This window comes from Phasianus colchicus, chromosome 5 (assembly GCF_987193195.1).
Source record: "Phasianus colchicus chromosome 5, bPhaCol1.hap1.1, whole genome shotgun sequence".
Classification (NCBI taxonomy): domain Eukaryota; kingdom Metazoa; phylum Chordata; class Aves; order Galliformes; family Phasianidae; genus Phasianus; species Phasianus colchicus.
In genome coordinates, this window is record NC_143440.1 from 21,431,552 (window position 1) to 21,452,971 (window position 21,420).

The 21,420-nt window shown below is 33.7% G+C and overlaps 1 long non-coding RNA gene across 1 annotated transcript; it reads right to left on the minus strand.

The window, feature by feature from the left end:
* Positions 1-750: 750 nt before the first annotated feature.
* LOC149917794 (uncharacterized) lies at positions 751-20,682 on the minus strand. Its single transcript, XR_016467250.1, has 3 exons — positions 20,641-20,682; positions 19,103-19,197; positions 751-1,288 (listed from the first exon to the last, which is right to left on the minus strand). It is a non-coding gene; the product is annotated as an uncharacterized LOC149917794 (long non-coding RNA).
* Positions 20,683-21,420: the final 738 nt, after the last annotated feature.

Consider the following 21,420-nt stretch of genomic DNA (forward strand, 5'->3'; position numbering starts at 1 on the left):
CGTAGTAAAAAAAAAACCTCAGAGTTTTACTGCATAACTTCAATACCTCCTAGAGGTTTATTTAGTGCATCCTTTTATATTAGATCCTTTTATATTAGGAGAAGCGCAAGAACCTTTGAATTGTATCCAGATATGGGGATGAGAACTGTACTTCACTTTCTTAGTGAGGTGGCTTGTGATCCTTCCCACTGGAGGGTTGATCCGTCCTGCCCTTTGATCATATATGCCAGCACAAAACAGTAATGATCATGAAAGCAGCTAAGTAGGTAACAGCCTTAGAGGATTCTTACCTATAGCTCATTGGTCTCCTCGTTCTTGTTAGTTCACTAGATTTGGTTTTTCCCTCAACCACACTGTTTAAGTCTTCAATTAAACACCACTGTTGTATGTGAGTCACTGAGAAGAAAATAATTGTGAAAGCAACAAAGTGCAAATTTTACCTCTGAGTCATCAACTTAAAATTCTTATCTTTTCCTTTTTTCTTTTTTTTTTTTTTTTTTTTTTTTTTTTTTTTTTAAATAATGCCAATATCAGCATTATCTGAAGAAGCACAAGTGTAAAGACAGCCTTTCTAAAGCAGGAAAGGAAGTGAATATTTGGAATTGTTTTATGCTTCTTTAATTTATCTTTTTCCTTTTCTGTCAAAATAATGTGGCAGAGAAGATATTAAGATTACATTCACCATACTGAAGAAAAAGTGAGTTTTGGAAAGAATTTTAATAATGAGAATAGAAATTTCATGTGCTTAAACAGATTTTTAAATGCACTACAAAGGACAAAGAATTAGTGAAGAAGGAAGGCAGAGGAAACTCAGTATATTACATGCCATACTCACAGGCAGTCAACGTGCATTCAACATGATCTTATATTTAATCCAACAGGTAGACTAACAAACTTTTTGAAGACGTTCCGTTAGAAATATTTGTAATTTTTCAGTTACTCAAGCTGTTCATTAATATTACTCCAAATAGTTCAGACCATGTAGGATGTTGTCCAATGCCTTGTAATGGCAAGTACTTTGCATGCTCTATTTTCTCAAGGAAACTCATTTATAATACTAGTTCATAACTAGTCTTTCTGTTGGTCTCTGAATTAGCTCATGGGATCAGAAATATATTTTACTCAGGTTTTGCACTGGCTTGCTGGTATTTTACTTTGTGTCATTTAATATACTGACTTCTCCTATTAAGATTTTACATGAAGACTCAATTCTTTTCTTTTGTTCCTTGATCTTTTTGCAGATTATTTCAATTCTATTCTGGGTGTGTTCTCATTTAGCAGTCATCTTCTAGGAGAAAAGAATAATATCACATCAATCTTCTTTCACAGTTAGTCATCCTGCACACTCATTATCTTGCTGCTGAAAACAGTCACACATCATACTGTATTTTCCCTTTGACCTTTTTCTACTATTCAAAGAACTTAGAGTATGCTTGTTTACATCTTTTTGTAATTACTTAGTTTCATTTTAAACTTTCTTTCAAACAGTACGTTGTCTACCGACAATTCCAGGTTCAAGAGCATTGCTGCATAATGCTCTATTTAGTTGTGCAGTGTTACAATCCCCAAATTTTTCATACATCTTTGAATAATCAACATCTAAATGTACAGAAAAAGATTATGATTTGTCTATTGTTACCATAGTTGGTTTACCAAATTTTAATATATATGAGACTACATGTCCTGCAACTGTATTCTTTAGTAATACTATTCCTGTCTAGTCTAAAAAGAAATCCAGAGAAAACACACACACTTTTTTTTTTTTTGGCATAAGGAAACAAAGTTTTAGCAACTAGTGACCATGAACCTAAATTCATTGAGATTTATTTATGCATGAGGCATCAGAAAATTATCTTTGTAGATCATTTGTACGTTATATTGCAAGCTGCATAAATTTATATATTTTTTCAGATTCATGAACTGTAACATAACCGCTTAGAAAAATCTTAGTGGCTTGAAACTGGAAACACTTGTGTCAAAAATATTATAGCTGTTACTTAACTTACAGTTAAAGCATGGGGAGGTGGGTATACCTCTTGCCTGTTTACTATACTTTCAACTGGCAACACTGACCAAAAATAGATTAATAGGATTGATCCTGTTCTTTTCTTCTCAAAAACTGATCAATGATGAGTTGATTAAACTTCTTAATTCCATGGAGATTTTTGGAAAAAGCCACATAAACTGGTTGTTTTAACATCTCGAGAAAGTATCTGGAGAAACTAAGAGCTAGTAACTGAGTTCATAAACAGCTCTATCTAAAACAGAAATTATCCTTTGGAACTACAGAGCTATAGGATGTATAAGGGTCTTTCTATAATTAATTTCCTTTTTAATCTTTAAGTTTTCAAAAGACTGCAGTTATTTCAGGTTGCCTTTTCTCTACTTTGCAAACAGACCTGGACAACAAGGTTTCTATTTCAGCTGTAGACCACAAAATCTCCCAAATGTATTCCCCTTGCAAGTATAAAACTAATCCTGGCATTAAAGATGTTAAACATTAACATTAAATTAACATTAAAATGTTAAGTTGTAACTTTTTAAAAAGTCATAAAACCAAATCACATTCTAGCAAACTGCCATAAGAATTCCATAGAAAGTGCAGAAGAAGAAAAGCCAGAAATTGTTTTGCTTTTTATTTTTAATGAAGGATTTAGCTGCTCTTCACAGCTCTGGAATCTCCTGAGTCTAGAACACAGTAAATATAAAATATTGAACTGGAGAATCTTAAAGTGTCTCATAAACACAGTACTTGCAGAGTTCTATTAAAAAATAAAACAAAATAACATACCAGCAAAACAAATAGAAAAACTGCAGAAGTCCAGTTCTACTTTCCACTTTCTATATGCCAATAACCAGATACAAGGAAATTTTTTTTTTTTCCAGTTTGGATGACACTAGACTAATTGCATTCTCAATAAATGACAAAAAATGATATGTAGATAGACTTTAGTACATTATTTTTTTTCACCCTTCAGTTTCTATGCAGCAAGTTTTTCAGTTATCATAGAATCGTAGAATGGCCTGGGTTGAAAAGACCACAATGATCATCTAGTTGGTTGCAAACTTTGAAAACTGTAAGTTTGCCATTCATAATATGCAACATTATTAGATAGTAGAAACTCAGAGATTTCTAAAGTTATAAATACATCAGGGGCATACGGTAACCTTTCTAGAATTCTGGTGTTGCTAGGAAAGCCCAGTGAAGCCAGGCATACAGATGGGCTATTGAAATATTTGCTTTTCTGTATGTTGGAATATTTCTGTCAGCAAGTACTCTTACATGTTTCAGTGCAAAATTTGATATTGCAAAATCACATGTTAACTGTTGCCCATCAGTAAAAAGTAAATTAGCCTAAGCTTATTAACTTACTTTGGTCTCATCAGATTTCATAAATGTAATTAGACTAGGTCAGTACTTTGTTGAAGGAGATGAGATGTGCTTCAGAAAAAAACTAATCTGAAAGGGAGTTCAGTTTTCAGCATGGCACAGATTTTGTTGCTGTATCTTGTCTTTAGGCAAGATATAAAGACCTCACAAAGGTAAAGGTAGATCCTGCTAGTTTTTGAGGACTTCTCACTCCCTCCCACATTACTCTTGTTTCTCTGAAGTAGAGCACAGAAAGTTATATAGCAGTGTTAGGGTTGTACTTCTCCATACATTATGCAGGACATCTTAAGACAACAACAAGAGATTCTGAAAGGAGATAGATTCAGAGCAAGCTGAGTGAAAACTGAGCAGTGACCACCTTGAAAGCCAAAAGTAATCTGACATCCCTCCCTAAACCACTCTCTTCCAAAGCCAAAACCATTCAAAGATATGTTAGAATATTTCTTGATATTTTGAGTGCACAGCATAGACTGAAAGAAGAGTAGAAGCAAAACATCAAGTACTAATTTTTAATTGTCATTTCTAGGTTTGATTCTGTATTTCACATCCACATAAAATTGAAAATATACAGAACTTGTGAAATAGTTATTAGAAGTCATAGCCTTCCCCACCTTCTAGATAAATTTGTCAGCCATGGGAGCCCAAAAACTTTATTTTGCACATCCTCTCTGTTGAAATATTTGTTCAAAAGTAACATTGCTTTAATAAGAAATGAGACAATTGTATTCCTTAGGTAATAGCCTATCTGCTGATGATCTGTCCTTTGAATATTACCTTGGTTTTGTTATTACAACACAAAGAATGAATGTTTAAAAAGAAGAAAAAAGAAGAAAAAAAAAAGAAACATTGACTAGCTTGGGAAAAAGTCTGTGGTTAACAGAACCAACAAAGTCACTGTCAGTGATGTAATCAGCAAAGACCATCAGTGTGCCTCACCTCAAACGAATAAAATATTCAGAAGGAAATCAAACAAACAAGCTGAAGTCAACCATCCAACCAAAACAAACAAGCATATAAATGAGACAAATTACAAGGGAAAACAAATAACAACAACAAAAAACACCCACAGATACAGCTATAGGATTTCGCTATCTACTTCAACAGTATATCTCCTCTGTTCTTCACAATAAATTTGGCTCCACACAGGGGTACCAGCTGAATTAAGTTTATTACTATAGCACTGACGCACCTAAGCCCAAATATTTAAAGCCTATGCACTTAATTACTGAGAAAAAAAAAAAAAATCAACTAAAAACCAAAAGTAATTTCTAAATGAGAAATGAATAAGAAATGTCAGTGATAAGTATATTGTCTTCATGACAACATCTAATTGCTGGCCTTATAATCCTATTGTGCCAAATGACAGCGGATCTTACTGATGAACTTCCTGATTCTGAGGAGCAGAAATGAAATTAAAACCTTGGATCAGACTGCTCTTGTATCAGTGTATTTACTGATCTTGATGGGCTTCATCCTGGAAAATGCTGAGTGCTGCTATGAAGCACAGATCATCTGCATCTTCCAGTTGAGAGCTGAGAGCCTTCAGCACCTCCATGTAAACTCCAGGACCCTGCAGAATGCAGCTTCCTTTCCAGGGCTTAGGAAACAGCTTTGGGACTAATTGTCTCCTTCCTCAGCATTTAGCATTTATGTCATCTGTCTATAAACCTTAGCAGATTAAATCAATTTCAAACCAAAACCCTGACAAAAACAAGCTCAAAACTTGTATTTTTTCTTTTTTGATTACTACTTGAAATTCCTCAGTGTATGTCATATGGTTTATATATTGTGTTATTATGAATGCACACGTTAAATATGCTTGTGCTCATATATACTGTTTCTAAAATGGTACATTAGCATGTTGTACAGTAGTGTATACAAACACTTAGTGTTAATACATGTGAATTAGTGAGAAAAAAAAAAAAGGAAAAAGAATCTACAAAGTTAGCAAGTCAATTCGTTGAAATCAAACCTCCCTGAATCTTAAATTAGTCAATGGAAAATAATGATTCCCACATTCTTATCCTAAAATTAATGGAAAACAATTATTAGTGGGAGACAATGTAACCTATAGGTTAGTACAGCAGGAAGAAAACAGAAAACTAATTGCTTCTCTCAAGACTGACTTTGTTTATTCTCCATCATTGAGCTTTCCTGTGAATACACATAAGGACAATGGTATCTGCAAATAACCTAAGATTTTACTAGATGAACATTATTTACACGAGATTATTTAAACTGTATCCATTCTTGCTATTGTTGTTAGAACTCAGTATAGTATAATACTGTATTCACAGATTTATTCATGTGCCTCAGTTTCCCTGATGAGCTTATTCTTTTTACAGTTCTTTCCTTGACCTAAAATAGGATATTGAACTGAAATTTTGGAAGTATTTCCTTACTAAATGTTTGGTCTATTCAAATATCAATCTAAGTTTTTCATTTTATTATTTTGAAATCCTTAAGTTGGGTTCACATTTTTATTATTATCATCCAAATGAAATAAATATGCACTGAATTGTTGCATTTCAAAAAGTTTAAACATGCACTTTGCTTCAGAACTCTGTCAGAATGTTTTCTAAATGGAAAATTTATCAAAACAGATTCTTGGCTTTGATGAATCTGTGTGTTCCATTAAAAAAAAAAAAAAAAAAAAGTGATCAAAACATTCCTGAGCAGTTCTACTGTGAAGCTTTATTAATGTTTGATCAGCACTTTGAGAGCCTACCTATAGAAGTGTAAATTGATCTGAATACAGTCATTAAAATTTCACAGCGCAACAAGGAGACAGGAACAAAAGTTAAATAAAGGAAGGGAGGTGATAGTAAGAATGAAATTACTTTAAGTTACTCATGAGCCTTGAAATAGGATTGTTCACTTGGTGAAATTTTGACCCATCAGATTTGCTGTGACAGAAAGCAAGCACGATCAGAATGACTAAAATATCAAACTAAAATTAAATATTTTCCAATAACTCTGTTAAACACATTCATTGTAATTTTTAAATGACAAAAGAAATATTATAAAACATTTTCTCCAGTATCAAATAAATTGTATTAAAAAAGTGTTCATGGCATAGGTGGATTTCACACATAATTCATACTAAACTAGAAGATGTCAGGGTATTTCACACGGATTGGTCATTTGCTGCTCTTCCAATACTATTTGTGCCAAAATGGGTTCCTCATACTAGAGACATGAAACTAAACCACTACAGACAAAAAGCACAACACCAAACGTCATAAAAATTATCAGATACAAAGGTGTTCGACTTTCCAAAGGTGTATTATATTCTATATTCCACCTAAGGCTGGCTTTTACTGCTGCTTTGTGGGTCTGGAAATAAGATGAGAAATTAAGCAAAGGGATATTTTTGTAATGGAGATAGACTGCTAGGAAGTGCTGCCAACTTTTTCAAAATACCAGCCTAATTTCGTCAAGTACCAAAGTCTACTGTATTTTTTTTTTTTTTTTAATCTGACACCAGCAAGAAACAGCTCAGGCTTCTGGCCTAGGTGCTGCAAGTATTTGCCATTCCCATAAAAACTTTAATCCACAGAACTGAGACAGTGCATTCAAACAGCCACAGTTTCTCTGAGGATTAAGTTGTGCCCTTTTTAACACAAGCAGTGATGAGCAAACAGCTTTCTCAGGAATAAAATGCCGTCTATCCTAACAGAAGTTATAGAAACAGTATATTATATTTGTATACAGATCAGCAGGTGGTTTGATTTAGACTGACAGGAGATACTGTGGGCTGATTTATCATTCTGGTTGTCCAAGTACTTGGAAGCTTTATAATGACCGGACGAGGCTTTAGTTTTGTCTCTTACCTATGATTTATCTAACATTTTATTGTCTTTGCAGTGCACCACGGATAAATCAGGTTCCCTTTGAGCTCTGGTATTCTACTAAATAACACCACATTTAAAGAAAATCTTGAAACTCATCTCCTGAAAATAAGTAGTTTAACGAATTCCCAATTCAGTTCATTTATTCTTCATTTTCAATTTTGGCAAAGATGAAACATGGCAGAAAAAAATGCTGGAGTATTTACTAGCTGACTTTCCAGTAAGAATGACATAGTTTGTCCAGAAATGGCAAGCGCCCCAGTTTATACTGTAGCTGCCAACCCTCTTTAATATTCAGAATCTAATGTCTGAACAGTTATCAAAGGCAGACACTTGTTTCTACTTGCTCAGGCAGAGCAATATTCCAGCTAAAAGTAGAGCTGCTTTCCCCTAGGCTTTTCAAAATTGTTCCAAATAAATACATGTTATTTGAAGAAAAAAAGAAAAGCAAAAAGCTTTTCCATTTCTTTTCTATCAGAAAGTGCTCGATTAATGAGCTTCTTGATGTTTTTGACATGGCTGAAACCATCTAACTCGTCCTCCAGCATTCATTCTTTTCTTTCCTGTGAAAAATAGGTATCTGTTCTCGATCAAACACTTGACATTTTGTCTGGTGGAAGAAGAAATGCATGAAGGTAGAAGCCAATAGCAATCAAAAAAAAGCCCCAGATTTTATTATCACCATGCATGAGTAGAATTGAAAATGCCAAGTTTTATTCAAATAATACGCTGCCTAATTTGGAAGAAGTTTGTGCACTGGCCAAAAAATATAAATATATTCAGTCTGACCTCTGCTGAACTCGATAGGTGATTCTTTTTACTGCAGTTAGAAGCACAAAGGTACATCATTATTGATGACCACAATTTTTCAATACATACATACACAGGGAATTTTGCAGTAGATCTTGTGAAAATGTCTCAGTGCAATAGGAATTTCTTAGTTGGTTCCCACAGCCTACAGTTGTATATTAGCAATGCACCATTGATTCTGAATGGATAAACTGTAAATGTGAGAAAGGCAGATATTCCTGCACAGCCTCTGTTTATTTTAAAAATAGGTATAATTAAATTATTTAAAATCTGAATGTGAAATATTACTTTTGGAGGTAATTGGAATAATAAAGTGCATTTTGATGTATTAGTTTAATAATTCATGATGTGTTTGGTAAGAAAGAATAATAAAAATTGCTAGACGCCAGTGAGATAGTCAATTATCAATGTGCTAAATTCTGAATAAATTGTAGAACTGTTTAAGTTTTCTTACTACATTTGAGTGCAGTGCCTCACTGGAAAAAAAAAAAAAAAAGAAAACCAACCAACCAAACAAGCAACCCTGCATATTTTCTCTGGAATCCTCAAGAGTTAAGGGTGTCAAGCAACCATAAAATGCAGATATATTAATTAGAAATTATGAAGCATCAACGAGTCCATTAATAACTGAAAGAAAGACTAAAACATGGAACAGTCCTGCATGGATTTGGCTTTACTATCAAGATATTTCTATATGTCATACTCCTTTCTAGAACTGAATAAAAACTCTGTATTAATTTTACTGGTATTTTGAAACAAATTGGAATTTGATGAAAATCTATGACTTCAGAATTACTCTCAAGATAACAGAATTCTCATATGAAATCCTTCTATTTTATTTCAGTTGCAGTATTTTTTTTTTTCCCCCCCCACTCTCTCTATATTTACCTATGGAGAAACCACAAGGACTGAATTAGACCTTACATATGGACAAATGCTATTCATTTCCACTAAGATTATATTCTCAAAAAAATGAGAATAACTAATAATTTTATCTTAAAAGTGATGGTTTCAATCTGTTAGTATGTAATCCAAATATTTAAGTCCCTTTTTGGAGTGATTTTATATTTTCTATTTGTATTTTATAAGAAAAAAAAAAGTACTGTAAAGCTGAAAAGATACCTCCGAGGAATCTAAATAGAAACACCTCTATCAGTCATGACCTCCCATTAGCAAGTATATTTTGAGAGCTATTAGACAATTACTTTTTAATTTGCTGAGTACAAGCAAGCTATTTAGGACATTTTTTTCCACATGGATTTTGAGCTCTTTCAATTTACGTTTAGATTCTGCTCTGGTGTTGATTCATTTTCACAAAATTTTCTTACTACCATGAAAAGAGTAGGGGGCAAATCATCCTATCTTACGAGCACAGTCTTTAATTTTTGACGAATCTAATTGGTTGCAGCTAATGTTCAGCCAGCCTTAAAACAACACACAAAGTAACAGATAGCATCTTTCACACAGACCCATTTATATTCTTTCTCTCTTTCTCTCCAAATCAAGATGCTTCTGAAATTTTCATTAATGCACGTGGTAACTAAGTTATTTGGAAATGACAGCTACGATTGTAACTATTCTATATAACTATGTAACTATTCTATATAAGAATGATATTGGTTTAAACCAAATTTCTATTCTTTTTTTTTCAGGATTAAGGAAGTTCTTGCCTATGCTGAAAAAACGTTTGTAGCTGAGAATTTGCTCTATTAAACACTGTTATTATACTCTTTGTATCAGTTGTAGTTTCCATGAAAATAAATAGGAGGCATTGCTTTCAGAGTGACCTATATATATGCATACACACACATTTATCATACTTCAAGTTGGAGGTTACAAAAGTTAATGGAAATCAGCTTCTTGGGTAGTCTCTTCTATTTAAGAGAACAACTGAATCCTTTTGGCATTTTTTCAGAGGCTTCCATATAAGGAATATTTTCTCACCAGAGCTATAAAAAAAAAAAGTAGGGACAGGTTGGACCTAATCCAACTCAAGCTGCAAATACCTCTGTTTGCCAGGAGGCATTCTCTCAGTCCTTTCACATTTGAAAATAGCAAAATCAGCTCTTTGAGAGGATGCACTTATGCTTAAAAAGCATGCAGTAATCCTGCATTTCCTTTTGTACTCATATCTCAAGAATATACTCTGACAAAGCCAACCAAAATAAGGAGAGAAGACTACAGGCTAGTGAGCTTCATGTCTTTCCTGGGGAAGATCATAGAACAGATTCTCCTGAAAGACATTTTAAGGCACATGCTAAATGAAGTGATCTGTGACAGCCAGCATGTCTGCACCAGTTGTGCCTGACCAATCTGGTGGCATTCTATGATGAAGTGATGAAATCAGAGACAAAGGAAGAGCAACTGATGTCATCTACCTGGACTTCTACAGGTCCTTTCGTACAATCACATCCCTGATATTTTCAGGTTAGAAATAAGAAACGAATCCACTACTCCCCTTTTGATGATAGCTACATACAAGATGAGCAACCTATACAAGTTTTAAAATTTTGCTAAGGTTTACATGAATTTCAGTCCCTTGCAAGTTACATTCTACAACTTCTGAGTTGTCTACACAGATACTTTACTCACAAGTTTTCTGGTTGAATACACTTGAAATATTCTTATTTAAAAAACAAGTATGAATAAATTTATATAAAGTGCATTTTGGCTAATACTGTGGCTCTGAATTTGTATTGCTTTTAAAAAAACTCTCAGTCCTAAATACTAAATGTGGAATCCACCATTTTTTTCCATATCGCTAGGGCATCTCACTGATACCTAAGTTTTTCTCCACTCCTTTCTAAAATTAAAAGCATGAAACAAACATGAAAAAACTCAGTAAGGAGAGTAACTCAGGCAGCTCAGTGAACAGGTTTCCATTTAACTGCATGAAATATTTATATTGAATTAGGAACCAACAGAGAGATGTAGCAAACAGCATTACAGAAATACTGTACTCAATTTTATTAACTGTTTCTGCTTTCATGTCACATATCTCTAGAGTTCAGTTAGAAACTCCCAATGAGTTTCTACTGAAAACTACTACTTTTTCTGTTCAATTTCTAAAGTGTTGTCTTTGACCTTACAAGGCACATGTTCAGTGTCTCACTCTATTTTACATCAACATAAGATATTGCACCCCGAAAGATTTCCTAAACACTTTAGAAACACTAAAGATTCAGTTTGCCCTCAAGTCAAATAAAGTCTGATATAAGATGGAAAACAGTTATTCCTTTAGCTGTTCTAATGCACAGTTTAGGCCAAGATGTATTTAAAAAAAAAAAATCAACAAACCAAGCAAAAGATGATAACATGATGATCAGCTAAAGAAATAGAGTCTAGCTATGTATGATATTGGAGATAACTGTTAATTTTTGAAAATACAGAAATGACTTTAAGTTATCTTGTAGGAGAATTCTAGTGCTTACTAAAAGATCTCCAAAATTTTTTCCACTTAAAGCTTAAAAATTATCCCCCCATAAAAATTACTAAACCTTTGAAAGCAGTTGTCTGCTGTCAGACCCTCATTTCACTTCTATCTAGGTTGAAAAGAAAAAGAAAAAAAAAACCCCAAACCTAAACACCACCATCACCAGAGACTGCTACTACACTCATAACTTGTCTTTTTCTTCTGCTTGTCACTACCTGGCTGACAGGGATTGTAAGCTTTCTGAAGCAATAATGGTTTAATCTGCTGCTTGTTTATATAATCCTTAACATTGAGGGGAGTTGCAGGATGCAGAGGTTGCATCTAAACACAAATAATACTACAACTTGATCAAAACCTTTTTATTAATTTGTTAATTTATTATTAATTTGTTATTAAAAGGAGAGCAGAAGAAAAGAGAAAGGAAGAATCCAAATGGTAACATTTAGAGCAAAGCACAAAGCCTGAAGCTTTCTAACTAACTGACAGGCCATTAATTCAACAAAGCCACTATCTAAATTGTTGAAATTTCTTCCTTAATTTTTCTTGTGGGTGGTGCAGTCAAAAACATTTGACTGAAAGTCTATCCTTTTGGATTATGACTAAGGTAAAAAAAAATTGTGTAAATGGACTGATTATTTTACTAAAAGAGTGCTGCTTCATACACTTAAAATTTCAAATTTTTATTGGGGGTAAGAATAGCTGAGTTTCTGTAGCCCTTTCTGTTTCCCTTTACTAGAGGAAATAAAAAAGTGATTTAAGACCCAGAGCATTCTTGCTATTTATGCTTGGAATTCTGCTACCTTCTTCAGTCTCAGATCAAGACAAACAGATGTTGCAGTAGTCTTCAACCTGGAAGCATTGAACTTCTCTTGCAAATTTATGATTGAGCTTTTGTCATTTCAGCAGTGGCTCAGCTACAATATTGAGCTGACTGGAATAAAAAGTTATAAAAATGATTTACTACAAAATGCTTCTCATGCAGGCAATGCCATCCCTTTTTTTGTGCTTTCCTCCTACATTTACCAGACTATTTCAAAGTTTATTTCAATATTCGAGTCTTCTGAGCTACTCACAAAACAATATGTGGATCAAGAAATACTAACAGGATGAAGTGGAAAACCTAACAGTGGCAAAGAAAACCTTTCCTCAATGGGGGAATCAGAAATTAAAAAAAAAAAAATAAATGCTCTACTGTTTGAAATAGAAGTAGGTAAAAACTGTATTCATTCTAGTTTAATTAACAGATTGATTTTTAGGATCATGTCATTAATATCAACGAAAATAGCCAAATTACACATTGAAATGTCACAGCGCTCCATCCTGGAGACAGAAAATGAAGATTTTTATAGTAGATACAAATAGCTACACTTCCTGAAGGTGCAAAGTCTCTGTGAGGAGGAGATATGAATAATAATGAGAAGGGTAATTTTACATTTTTCTGAAATCTCAGTTATTTTCATCAGATAACTTAATCTAGAGCTTGATTAGTAAGTTTGGCAGCATTTCTGCTTTGTAAAGAGCAGTAGATAATACCAGAAGCTGTCTAAGATATAAGGCATCTGTTCTACAAAGCAAACACTGCTTTACTGGGATACTACTAAGGCCTTTAGCTTGGGCTGGCAGACTGACATTTGGCAAATCTCTTGTCCCTGCATACCTTTTTTTTATTTGTTTGGGGTGTTGATTTGAGTGTGCAAGATTTTCTAATTCCTAGGAAGTCATTCTGCTTTGACATCTTGTTGGGCTATCCTAGTTACCTGGAACACCAAAGCTACGCCTTTTTGCAGTGTGCTGACCAGTCTCGAAGCTTCTACAGATGGCTAATCCAGAACAGCCAGCCCCAGTGAGGTATGCATGGCAGATCTGCTGACATTTTTGAATCAATGTGAGTTGCAAAGTCAGGTGAACTAATTAAGTGGTGCTCTGAAAAATATTAGCTTCAGTTCATATTGGTTTAACTAAGTTTCCAGGGACTTCTCACAGAGCTCTTTTAATCCATGCTGAGAAGGTATGTGCAGATACATTTTTTTCATTTGCAAAAGATACATTGCAATATATATATCTTGATATTCCTGTACAATTTTGAACACATCTTTGTTGTCAATGACAATGAACAATTCAGTATCCCTATAAAAACTATAAAACAATTGATATGGGAAATGGGAAATGACTTCTATCTGAAAAACAGAAGCTTTCATGTATCAATTACTTACTGAAACTACAGTACTGAGACAGCATATGGACCTCTTTGCTATCTTATTGCATATTACGGGATGTACAAATAACAGAATTAGCTTATTTATTGTTCCCTGATGTCAGAAAATTGTTACTGAAAGCAAGTTAAGTAGCATCTTTCTTCCTCAGCAGCCATGGATTTCTGAATGGTCTTTTATGGTCTCTTAATGTATGCCTGTTGAAGATATAAAAGGTATCAACTCAGAAAATGACTATTTCCTCCAAAACCAAGGAGGGTCTAACACAGAGCTCCATCCCTTGAACTTAGTGGGTCAAATCTGCATTAGCATTTGGATATCAGTAAAGCATTACCTTGGATGGTGTAAAACGATCTTTCATTTCCAACACTAAAATCACTTAGCTAACATTCTAACTTTCCACCTATTTTTAATTAACCTTTTTCATTAGCCTTTTTGTTCTCTAGAGTTAGCTCTTACAAATATTTTCAGTTCCACCAATTCAATTCACAGAAGGAACACATATCTACGCACTTAATTTTGAGTTAAGTAGTGAAAACAAGTTTTATCTACCTTGTATATGTTCTTTGGATTTGCATTAAATTTTGAATCCTACATCTGTTCTTCAAGGCACCTAAGTGCACATCAAATCTTCCATATCTCTCACCAAAGGAACTACCCATGTATCGAGGAGACTCAGAATTTATATCAGTAAGGAGACCACACAAACAGTTGAAGCTCTAGAACACCAAGAAAATAAACATACTAGTTGCACTTTGGTGCACCATCTCTGGTCTTTTTTTACAAAAAGTATGAAATCTAGCTTAGGAAGAGGATTCTCTCAGGACACAGGAGATCTGTATTCCATTGTTTTGCCTGTTGAACATCACCGACTCATAGAGCTCAAGTGATTGCTCCAATGCTTGCTAGTTTCCAGAGTGCTCAGAAGCAGAATGTGTTTGCTGCTATAATACTTAAATAAATTGATGCTATTCAATAGATCATTAATTATGAATGGCTCCACTGAAGAATTCTCATTCTGTGCTTTCAGGATTCATGGTCTCTTGGAATAAAAAAGAAACTCAAGTTTCAATCTAATTGTTTACTCTTTTGCATTAGGTGCTTGGGAATCTGTAACTCCCTTACCCAAGGGTTTTTGCTATTACAGTAATAGATACATAATAGAATACATCCACATTGCATTTTCATTTTCAGTAACAGCTTCTTCTTAAGATTTCCTTATAACTTTCCTTACAGCCAACTATTGAAAGCTGGAAGGTGAATTACTATCATTAAGAGAGCTGAAAATATAGGTTTTTCTGGCCTACTCATGAGTATTCCACCTATACAGCTCCTGCTGCCTTCCTTAAAACAAAGAAGTCATTTTAATACAAAGTTAGTAGTGTTAGTAACTGATTTACAAACCATAATTAGATTCTATATGCCAGAAAAAGACAAGGTTTTCGGAGCATTTCCTCCTACAATTTTGGTGATGATTATGCTTAGATATCTACTTTAACACATCTTCAGTATCATGAATACATCGATGCAATAAAGTACCTACAAAGTAGGTGCCACAGCACTTCATGCCATGAAATATAGTTGTAGATTTAAATTTTTCATGTTGTCACTACTAAGTTACCATATATTCCTTGTGTTCTTTCTTTTTGAGCATCAACACATATGACATATTGCCAAAATAACTCATTCAAAGGAGATCTGAACAAAGGCTGTTCAAGATTCAGGTCAGCCACTAATAAAAAATAATGAATTACAGTTGATATCAAAGATACTATGTAAACTTTTACTTTTCAATAATATAATGTCTCTTGTTCAACAGAAAATAAAAAATACAAAAAGTCCTCTGATTTTTTTTCATGTGGTTCTGTCATACGTAGTCTTCTTCTGGAGAACCAACCATCTATTTGAATACAAGATTCATGTCTCCATAGATACAAAGCATAAAACCTATGAACTACTCATTATAATTCACTTATACCCTTAATTTACAATTAAATTGTGATGTAAATAACACATTGGTCTTCTGGTGGTTTGTAGAACAATGGTGAATCTCTTTCTTTAAGAATTTAGCAAGTGAATAAAAAGATTTTTCAGTTTATTTGACATAGATTTTTCCTCATTTCTGTCTTAGTCTGCTACATTTAGAGATCAACAGCAAAATATAATCATGAGGACTTCAAGGCAGCAATTCAAAAGACAGAAATAAGTTTTTATTTAGCACTCTACCAATGCTGCCATTGTGAACCTTGAAAAATCAAGAATCATCATTGACCAAATTCTACAGTGGATTCTGTCCAGGGCAACAGATCCCAAATCAGGCTGTCATTGACTTCTTTGTTAGTATATAAATCATTTAGTGAAGCATAGCCAATCAAAACAGAATACCATTTGTGCGCACGTGAAGGTCTGGCTGTTCCTGCCAAGAGTGACTCATGTTTAAGGGACAAAAAAGAAGAGAAGGCTTAAAATAGATACTTGGGCTCTGTTATTTGGTTATTTGTTTTGTTTGTTTCTTTTAACTTGTACAATTTTTTCTACCTGGGCAAAATACTGCCCAGTTGTTTCAAAAGTTTTACACTTGCATATACAGAAGCAAGTGACAGTAAAGTCGTTCAGGAATGAAAGCTCAGGTTCACATGATATGTCCTGTATAGAAGTAAATGCAATTTAAAATTACTAGGATATATAACCTATGAATGAATGATTTTCATGATGTTTTCCACATTTCTTTGCAGAAAATTAGGTTTATAGATCGACTTGTATATTCTAGCTGCTGTGCTAACAGAAATATGTGAGAATAGAGCAGGACTACTTTCTGTGATTATCACCTACATCATTAGATGTAGGTAAATGTAATAGTTAGTGTTTATTACAAGGGCTGCTCTGAAAGTAACACCTCCTATTTTATTGTATTGGACCATGACACCACAGGTGGATGTTGGTGGTATGGCAGAGTGTATAAAACCCAGTCCCCTTGTAAGATGCCTCATGAAGTTCCACAGCTAAGTCTGTATGTTAGTCACCCCTGCACATGGCTGTTGCATTGTTTCAGCTTAGATTTTCTTCCATCTCTTTCTTGCTCTGAGTAAAACAGCATTTTGATTCAATCAGGAATAGAACCAGTAATTGAAATAGGGTGAGAGTGGACTTTTTGATAGCTGTGCTTAATAGGAATGAAATAGTTTCTCAGTATGTGTCAACCAATGAAGTGACAATGAACTATTTAACACAGTATTTCCAAACACAACTTTCACAGCTGCCCTCATTGGATGCCCCCAAAGTATGCTCAAATACATGATTTTTAACCCTGTGTTACAACTCTTTCACCCTCACAGCAGTGTTTAAATGCTCTCATAGAAAACTGTTTCTCAAAGACATAGTTGTGCTGAGCATGAATATTTCATTTTCACTAATGGGAAATAAATTCTCACTTGCTTAAGATAGAAGACAGAAGGTATGAAAGCTTTGACAGTGGTGGGAAGTGAACGGATCATACATTTTGGGATTTAGAGGAACAAGCGAACCATCCAGCCAAGTATTACCAAGTATTTTTCATTTTCATGTGCAAACTTTTTTTCCATGATAAACAAAAGGGTCATTGAAGAGTATTTACTCTAAGCTTTAAAACTTGCTCAGCAATGAAATTTTTACTTCCACTGTCATTAAATCAATGGATTTAACACTAATTTAAAGTAGGCATGCATTAACTTTTCCAGATAGGTGACAACCCAACCTGAAGAAACCAATGCTGTAGTCAGAACTTCTGCTTTGTCATTTCTTCTCTATGTGATAATTTTCCCCTTGTTTGTGATTTTCTTTCTTTACAATTGGCTCAAACTCCTCGTACTTCACTGGTTGACGAAAATATTTTTAACATATTCATCCTCACTCTTTACAAATGTTATGATTGCTGTTATTATTTAATTCCTTCCTTCTTTCACTGAATGACCACAGTCTCCTGGGGTATATGCTGGAATCTTAATTTGAAAATCCAGCTGTTGATCTCTGCATTCCTTAGAAGTACTTCATTGTATGCTGTTTTCCACAGGGATGACTTCATGACTGAGGTTCAAAATCTTGTGAAAGATGCTAAGGATATGGTATAAAATTATCTCTTTCCTCTAACATTTATCACTGACATGTTCTTACTTGCAGAGCAAATGCAGATGTTTATTATAAGTCACTGTTTACTAAAACTCAAAACAGACCTGTTAGAAATGGTAAAGTATTCTTAATGACTCTCATCCAGTCCCTAAATGTTACAAGTCCACCAAAAGTCTGGAGTAAAGATGACACTCTTTATAGGTGTTTGTAAATTATTAATACTGCTGCAACACTGACAGTACTCTGGGTACTGAGGGTGACTGTAAGGTTACTGTGAATAGTGTGAAGATTAAATAGTCGCAGGCAGTACTACACACTGTTCAGGTATGATCTTATATACTTAAAAAAAGGCAATTCTGAAGTTTCAACAGCAAAGGGTCAGTAATGCTCCACTGCAGCTTCAGTGGTATTTCATTAGGATACAGCAGCACAACTGACAGGCTGGAGGCCCAGCAGAGAGTGGTCAATAAATGCATTGCTCTATTTCAAGATGCCATCAATAAAAGACAGTTTTTCTACCTTTTCTTCTGCCTACACTATGTTTAATTTAAACCAGAAGAATTCTAATTCTCAATTGTAAAGAAAAAAGCTAACAAAACCTGATACAACTCCTCAGATTACAGTGAAGCAATTCATTCTTGTTCCTGCCCTATCAGATGATCATTACATTCTTCAGTAAACCTGAAATATGAACAGGACCTACTTGTTGAAAAGACAAGAATATTGACTCATCCTGAAATTGATTCATTGCCTTTTCTAAGAACTGAAGAGGCAGAGATGTTCTCCAATTAGATGGCTGCATAATTTACACTATTATTTTTACCTTGAATGAAGTCCTATTTATAAGCAAATTTAAATTTGCAGAGCTTCCAGTCAGTGCTGTAGATGTTTCTTTCCTCTAGAAAGACTAAAATCTTACCCATCAGAAGTTCTTCCATTTGGAAAGAATAATTAATAATGTAATTTTTCGCTATCTTCCTAATCCTGAGCAAATACTTGTCACACCCTAGCACTCAGAAAAATTGTTACAATAACATGAAGATTTGATAGATAAATGGACAGGTACAAGAAAAGAAACAGAAGATTGAATTAGTCAAACAAGTAGGGTTTTGCTTCAGTTTGAGTTGTATCATGAGGATCATAAACAGTAACAACAAAAAAGATGAAGAAAAAAATTTAAGAAGTGTTTCCGTATTGACAGGTGAAATTCAGTGATAGAATAAGAGTAACCCACAACATTCATTTTGAAACTGAGAAGACTATCAAACCAAAAAGGATAGAGGATGCTTTTAAAATATACCTCCAGAAAGGCAGTAAGTCCAAGGATTCAGTTCTGCTCCTGTCCTCAGCCATTAGAACTAAGACTGCCTTTTTTGGATGCAAATAGGTAATGACCTAATGAGAAACAAGATAGGCTGACTTAAAATTTCTGTAAAGAAGCAAAACTTATTCTATAATGTACCTTCAAATATTCAAAGTGTTCAGTTTAATTATACATGACTGATTATATATCAAGTTAAACACATCTCAACCCAGGTGTTTTATTTTAAAAGATTTTTTAAAATCTTTTACATTTATAATTAAAGTGTACTCATTATGAAAACCTGCAATCCTAAAATTGTTAATTTTCTACAGCTTCTCCAAGCTTTCTCTACAGCTTTTCTCTCTCTATATAAAGAGGGAATATATATATCTGAAACTTTAAAAACATAGCAACATTAAAGTAACATTCATACATTTCATAACTTCTAAGAAACTGAGACAACATGCATCATTACATAGCACAATACAGAACATCAGAAATTTACAAATTATACTGATAATTTCATTAAATGGTTTGTTATGCACATGACTCACATTAGTCAATTTTAATCAAAATTTAATCTCTAAATAAAACATAAGATACCTCACAAATTTTTTTGAGGTTGTTTGCTTTGTTGCTTTTTTTCCTTTTCCCTTGAAATCCAACATTTAAGGCATTTTTTTCTTTTTTTTCTCTGTGTTTAACATCGTCACATCTTTTCATAGTTTAATAACAAAAAATTTCATGAAATGAATGCATTATATGTTATGCATATAATTAAGTAGATCTCATATCAGTAAGAATACCTCAGACACAAAAAGACTTTTCAGTTTAAAGCTGTATCAAAGCACATTTTAGGACCTTATGAAAGAACTTTTTGACGTATAAAATGGTCAAGTGCGTTGGTTACTCAACATTGAGAGTCAAGTCATAATTATATGCAGTGGCTTTTGTTCAGTTATGTAACATGTGAGCTGGACAATTAGATAGGTGCAAATATACATTTTCCTTTCTCCATGCTACGAGAAAAGCAGTATTGCCTGAAGTACCATTTGGAATTCCATATAACAATTCATTGTCAATTTTCAAACAATTTGACAGTAATTTGTGCCACTAATGCAGTTTCATTTCTGAGTCAGAAAAGCAAGAGCAGACAATGGGTTATTTCTCTTTCATGACAAGTAACAAGCATCTATCTAAAACATTTTATGATTTTTGCTTCTTGAAGAAGAAGTGTTTACAGGAAAAAAATATATTCTTAAAAACACATACAGACCAAGAATAGCAAACAAATTACTGTTTTCTTAAATGAAAGAATGACTTGTATTAGAAATTCACAAAGTTACTGTATTGTCAGATGATACCAAGACACAGGAAAAAATGCAAAGCAAGATTGAAATTGACAGCAACTGACAAAATTATGATGTTTTTCATTGTTGTTGTTGCTTCCCCATTGGCATACAGTCAACAGGTATACAGAGATTAGGCTAAGCAAGATTATCATAGCAGAAAGATAATAAACAAAAACTGCTCACCAACAATGTTGTAGACTCATAATAAACTCCACAAGGAGCAATCTCCAGAGAGAGAACCTACCTCAGGTAGCAGTCAGCACTTAAATGAGATCTAGGAAAGGTGCGGCCAGGCTCCACCCCTTCCAGTAGCACAGGTAATTATGTTCACCTGTGCTCCTGCAGCTGACTCATTGCTTGCCTCAGGTGGTCAGTCAGAGGCCATGACCAACAGTTTCCATTTACATTTTTATATTTTCTCAATTTTGAGTTATTAGCATTTTTAAGCTATTCTATTTTATTATTTATTGTTATTTATTTTTAAGACCTAAATAATAATTAAGGTTGGAAAAGACCTTATAAATATCTATAAACTTCTGGACTTATTTAGACCAATTATGTTTACATAGTACTAAAACATTAGCTTATCGATTTCAGTTTTTTAGCTAAATATAACAAACAATGCACTTTACCTGCTTTTATGATATGAACAGGTATCTGCAGCTTACACACTGATAATATTAAAGTAGCAAACTGCGTGATTATTTGATGCATCTTCTTCTTCACATCTTCTGTCCTTTGTGTGTTTGTCCATATGACTTTGAATATGTTTTATCTACCATTTTTTTTTTAATCCATTCTAAAACTTCTTGCCTCGTGTCGTATGTTAGCCTCCAAATGATTGTTGCTCATCACAAACCTTAAACTTGTTACTATTCAAGGTCTATAGTATGAAAATATGATAAAATATCACTCACCAAGAAAAAAAAAAATGGAAGAGCTATTGCAGTAGAAAACAAAAGC